Source organism: Capsicum annuum, chromosome 8 (assembly GCF_002878395.1).
Source record: "Capsicum annuum cultivar UCD-10X-F1 chromosome 8, UCD10Xv1.1, whole genome shotgun sequence".
Classification (NCBI taxonomy): domain Eukaryota; kingdom Viridiplantae; phylum Streptophyta; class Magnoliopsida; order Solanales; family Solanaceae; genus Capsicum; species Capsicum annuum.
The window spans coordinates 123,978,813-123,984,990 of NC_061118.1; positions in this window are offsets into that span (position 1 = coordinate 123,978,813).

Below are 6,178 nucleotides of genomic sequence, written 5' to 3' on the forward strand. Positions count from 1 at the left end.
CCACTCGACGATGGAGGCAATTCACCTAGTACGGAGGCTGGTGGAACAGTATAGGGAAAGGAAGAAGGACCTGGACATGGTGTTTATCGACTTGGAGAAGGCATACGACAAAGTCCTCATGGAGGTACTTTAGAGATGCTTGGAGGTTAGTGGAGTCCCAGTGGCATATTTCAGAGTAATTAAGGACATGTATGATGGAGCTAAAACTCAGGTGAGGACGGCAGGAGGAGACTCAGAGCATTTCACTATCTTGACAGGATTGCATCAGGGATCTACTCTTAGTCCCTTTTTGTTTGCTTTGGTGATGGATGTGTTTACGTGGCGTATTCAAGGAGAGGTGCCTTGGTGTATTCTTTTTGCAGATGCTGTAGTTTTGATTGATGAGATGAAGGGGAGAGGAGGGTGTGAATGATAAATTAGAGGTGTGGAGACAAACTCTTGAGTCTAAAGGGTTCAGGTTGAGTAGGAGCAAGATAGAGTATTTGGAATAGAAGTTTAATGACGTGAGGTTGGAGAATGAGGTGGTAGTGAAGTTGGAATCACATAGTTTCAAGTATCTCGGGTCTGTGATTCAGGGTAACGGTGAGATTAATGAGGATGTCTTGCACCATATTAAGGTGGGATGGATGAAGTGGAAGCTTGCTTCGGGGGTGTTATGTGATAAGAAGGTGCTGCCCAAGCTTAAAGGCAAATTCTATAGGGTGGCAGTTCCTCCGGCCATGCTGTATAGAGCGGAGTGTTGGCCAGTTAAGAACTTCTACATTCAAAAAATGAAGGTGGTGGAAATGCGGATGTTACGTTGAATGCGTGGGCTGACTAGGGGGGATAGAGTTCAAAATGAGACTATCAGGAAGAAGGTTGGTGTGACACCAGTGGAGAATAAGATACGGAAAGTCCGATTGAGATGGTTCGGACACATGATGAGGAGGGGCATAGATGCCCCGGTTTGTAGGTGTGAGAGGCTAGCTTTGGATGGTTTTAAGCGGGGTAGGGGTAGGGTGAAGAAGTACTGGGGAGAGGTGATTAGGCGGGACATGGAGCATTTACAGCTCATAGAAGACATGACCCTAGATAGAAAGATCTAGAGGATGCGAATTAGGGCAGAAGGCTAGGGCCAGTTTGGGTCGCTAGTGTAGGGAATTACTTGGTGAGGGTATTATTCTTGTTATGATACCTTGTTTCATGCTTTATTATGAATCCGTTTACTTTTCTATGTTTTCTATTACTTATGGGTGTCGTATTTATGTTATGCCATCTTGTTTCATGCTTTATTATGAATTTGTGTAGTATTCCATGTCTCGAGCCAGGGGTCTATCGGAAACAACCTTTCTACTTCTTTAGAGGTAGAGGTATGGACTGCGTACATCTTACCCTCCCCAGACCTTACTATGTGGGAATACACTGGGTTTGTTGTTGTTGTTGTATATATATACACACAAAAAAGAAAGCAACACAGATACACACGAAGATTATACTGAAATAAAACACAGATTAAGGAAACTAAAGAATTCATGAATGATGCATATGCAAATATAATGCAATGCAATGCGGATGAGATGAATGGTGAAAGCCACTGAATAACTTTCTATATACATCCATTGATATCGCAGCTACCAGTAGGACCCATGGTGGGTTCGCAACCCATATACTATATTTCATATCTCAATCTCAACTCACATCTCCGGCTCGTGTTCATAGAGAGGTTTCTTTTAAAAACTATCTAATTTTCTTTCAAAAATAGTGTTTCTCAATGGTACCAAGCATGAATGTATATGTATGAAATGAGGATGTAATGCTTACAATCAACTCAATATGATGATATCCAATTCATCCAACACATACACACACACATGCACACATATATGTATATGTATATGTATATGTATATGTATATGTATATGTATATATATATGTATATGTGTGTGTGTATATATATATATAAGTGAGCCCAAAAATGAACTCAATATGTCCACACTTCATGATCATCAACTCTAATTAGGCACCATCAGAATAAATATGCATGTAAGACATTATTAATATCATATCAACCCCTAACTCAGGTGTTTCTATCATGATAAAGGCAATCAATGATCAAATATGGCCTATGTTAGCAAAATAAGCCCCCACACGAGCATTATATCTAGAATAAAGGTATTTAAATACAGTAATAAGGCCAATAATGTCAAATAAAGCCTCCACACGAGCTACACACAATATCAAATATCACAAATCATCCACAACAAAATATAAGCCCCCACATGAGCCCATAACAATAAAAATAATCTCAAAATATAAATTCTGTAGTTATTTTTCCCAAACCATAGCATGCTTTACTTATTTATTAACTTTCCAGCTCAATCTGAAGGAAGTTAAGCCATAATCTACCTTAAAACAATGTAACCTCGATCTAAAGTTCCTCAATATGGAGCCTTCCCTTTACGAACAACCTCAGAATCAACTACAACATTCAAATTTGGCATCACGCGTTAAAGAAAGTTAACGATACTCATAATGCCTATATTCAGACCAAGTCCAAAAAATAAAAGGGGTAAAATTAGAGCTTTGCTTTATAACATATTTCCTAAGGTTATATGAGTCTATAGGAGAATACCTACATGACAATAGGTTAAAAAAAAGGTCCAAAGCAAAGAAAACCCCTTTTTAAACTTTACTGATAAAAACCCTAAATTCTTATTTTGGAATCATGATTTAAAATTACTTTTGATGATATAATCTATGAAAGATAATGAAAATAAGGTTTTGGAGCTTACCCAAGCTCAAATGGTAAAGAAACCCTCAAGATTTGCTCAAACCCGAAACTCAAAGGTCCAAAAATGAAGGAATAATATGAAAAAAAGTATATATACTATTTCAACGTTGGCTGCTTAAGCGGCTAAAATATCACTAAAGCAGCCAAACCACTTAGGCCGGCCATCACTTAAGCGATGCCTGTCTGCTAAAGTGGCTACCGCTAAAGTGGTCCTTAGACACTTAAGAGGCTGCACCAGATAGCAGTACAATTAACAACTTAGCTAAAATGCCAATTTTTTTTATCTAAACTTCAAGATTCATTTGGAATCTCGTGAATGCAAACAAACTTTGCTACTAGGCTATTTTCGATGTTCCAGACTCAATGATGATGTCATATTTTTGAAAGAAGATTATTTTCAACAAATTAATCTCCGTGACCCTTTTTACTATTTTTTAAATAAAGGATAAAAATGAGATATAAAGGTTCCAAAATCAAACCAACCCCGTAACTAACCTAATTTCAATATTCTAACTTACTGACATTATCCATATTATCATTTGACACTCAAAATAATAAATGTTCACCAAAGCCAACTATATGGCTTCTCAAGCCTGTAAAAATCACAAACTTATACACAACGTTCCCAATCATATTAGGAACCACGCCAAACATCCCCAAACTCCAAAAATAATATGTAGCAATTACGGGGAAGGGAAAATAGTCAGAACATATAAAATTTGAAACTTACAAATTCCGGTCATTACTATATTCATTACTAAAACTCTTGTTCATCATCAAACTAAATGGAAAGAAAATACCTGAATTAGTAAAAAAAACTGAGGGGGTAACTAATATGCATATTAAACTCGATCTCTCAAGTAGCCTCCTCAACAAAATGGTGTCTCCACTGAATCTTAATTGCAAAGATATCTTTAAAATGCAATAGTCTAATATCTCTGGCTAAAGTGAAGACTGGCTCCCAACAAAGGTCAACTTCTCATCTAACTAAACTGAATCCCAATAAAGTACATGAGACTCATTCAGAATATATGTTGAAGAATAAATATATAAAAACTAGATGAACTGCTAAAAATTTTGGAGGTAAGGCCACCTCATAAGCAACCTCCACAAATATCTGAAAAATCTCAAATGGTTTAATATACCTCAAGCTGAGCTTGCCCCACTTCCAAACCTCATCATTCCCTTCATGGGCGACACATAAAGAAAGATTCGATAACCACTCCCAAACATTAAGGCACGTGTCCAACGGTCTGCATAACTCTTTTACCTATTCAGGACTGTTTACCCAAACCCTATCTAATGATTTGGGAATCAAGTCGGTACCTTAGGGTCTAATACCTATTTAATAACCCATACTTTTAAAAAGGTATTTGGGTCATTTTTCACCCGATTTAACCCCTAATTACACCCGACCATAGCTCATAACTTCATTATTCTTCTACAATAACAAATTATGGTTTCTCTCAAGGATCAATCCCCAAGAATAAGAAACCCTAGGTGCTTGATTTCCAAGCCAAGAATTTAAGTGTTTATCCACCAATCTTTAAGAAATCACTCACCCAGGTATGTCATGTGTTGATTCATGGGTCTCTTTCACCTATGAAGCTCAAGAATCTCTTTTCAAAATACAAGATTTATGTATTTATGAATGTTCATGTTTCAAATTGAATTGAAATTTATGTTCATGATGTTGTGGGGTTTTGATTCATGTTTTAAAGTACATATTCCAATGATTGACCCTAGTATATGATGATTTGCATAATAACCATGATAAACCCCCTTTAATTTATAAGTTGATTGGTGTATCCATGATTATTAGATGTGTTGTTGATTACATAACCAAAGTATGCTCCCCATGTGATTGATTAAATGCCTATGTAAAAGAAAAGTGACATACTAGTATGATAAGATGAAATCCCCATTTATGTAAAAGTTTATGCATATCAAATGTTTTATAAAATGCCTTAATCAATGAATTATGGATTATTGATGTTGGTCATGTATTCAAGAATATCACGTTTTGTTAGTTTCTTCCCATCGAGTCCTGGGGGTACTTGTGCCCAAAAAATATAGCCGTGTGCGTAGAGTTAGTGCCATGTTTTCACGATATCCTCAGTCAAGCCACGGTCCATAGAATTCAGTCAATTATGTTACTCAGGAAAGTTCAGTAATCAAGTAATCTCAGTACTATTCCATCGGTCAATGAAATTTAGTTAATTTAGTCCAGTACAGTTCAATAATCCATGTTAAGTGTCTATTCATATGTGAGTAGGAATTAGCACTGAATGAACCCAAGGATGGGAACTCACATAGTATATGAGGGTGTGATTCTAGAAGAAATCCTCGTGTTCCAGAACTACATTGCCAATGTACGTTGAGACATCATAGCCTGTTATATGAGGGTAGATAAGGTAGGTTAACCTGTTATATGAGGGTTCCCACCATTCTCTTTAGAGTTACCTTTTATATGAGAATTACTCACAGATTGTCCTTACCAATGACGTGGGATTAAAACCCTTTCAATTGGGGTTACAGATTAGACCCCAACTCAGCTATAATAACGTATTAGGGATATATCGGTTAGATGAATACTTTCCACAGTTTTATGTTATAGAATCAGAACTGTCAGATACAGTCATTCTGTCTCAATATTAGAACTTACATAGTTCTACAGAATTCAAGACTATCAGATACAGTCAACTCAGAATAGTACGAAACTCAGCTAGTTCCATCAGAAACTAAACTGTCAGATACAGTCACTCAATATCAATTATTTCAGTTATACAGATATCAATATCTCATGTTATCAGTTCTCAGACTTAATAACCATGTTATCCGAACTCAGTTATAGTTATCATGAAATCATGCATGCATTCTCACGTTCATGTTATGCAGTCAGTTAGTATAGTTCATGCATGTGAACCCTTTTGTATTCAACCTACCTCACATGCATACCAGTACATTCAAACGTACTGACATATGTGTCCTATGGTGTTTTATACCATAGGTTCAGAAGCACGAGCTCCAGATCATCATTAGCATTCCACTCTCAATAGTCAGAGTTAGCAGTGAGTTCTAAACTTTCAAGGACATGACAATTACTTTATTATCACATTAATTAATTTATTAGTTGGAGTTAGTTGGGGACATGTCCCATCAAATCCTTATTCAGACAGTTTGTTTTAGTGGTTTTTCAGACTATAGTATGTTTAGACATTTTTGTTTTAGGTATTTATACCCCATCCCAGATGTTATATCCTATGGTGCACTACTAGAAATTACCCCTATTGCAATAAATTTTTTGACAATGGTTTCAAAAGCGTTGCGATAGATGGTCTATTGCAACGATTCCAACCGTTCCAAAATTTTTTGTTGTAATAGTTCTATAACTGTTGCTATTGATAG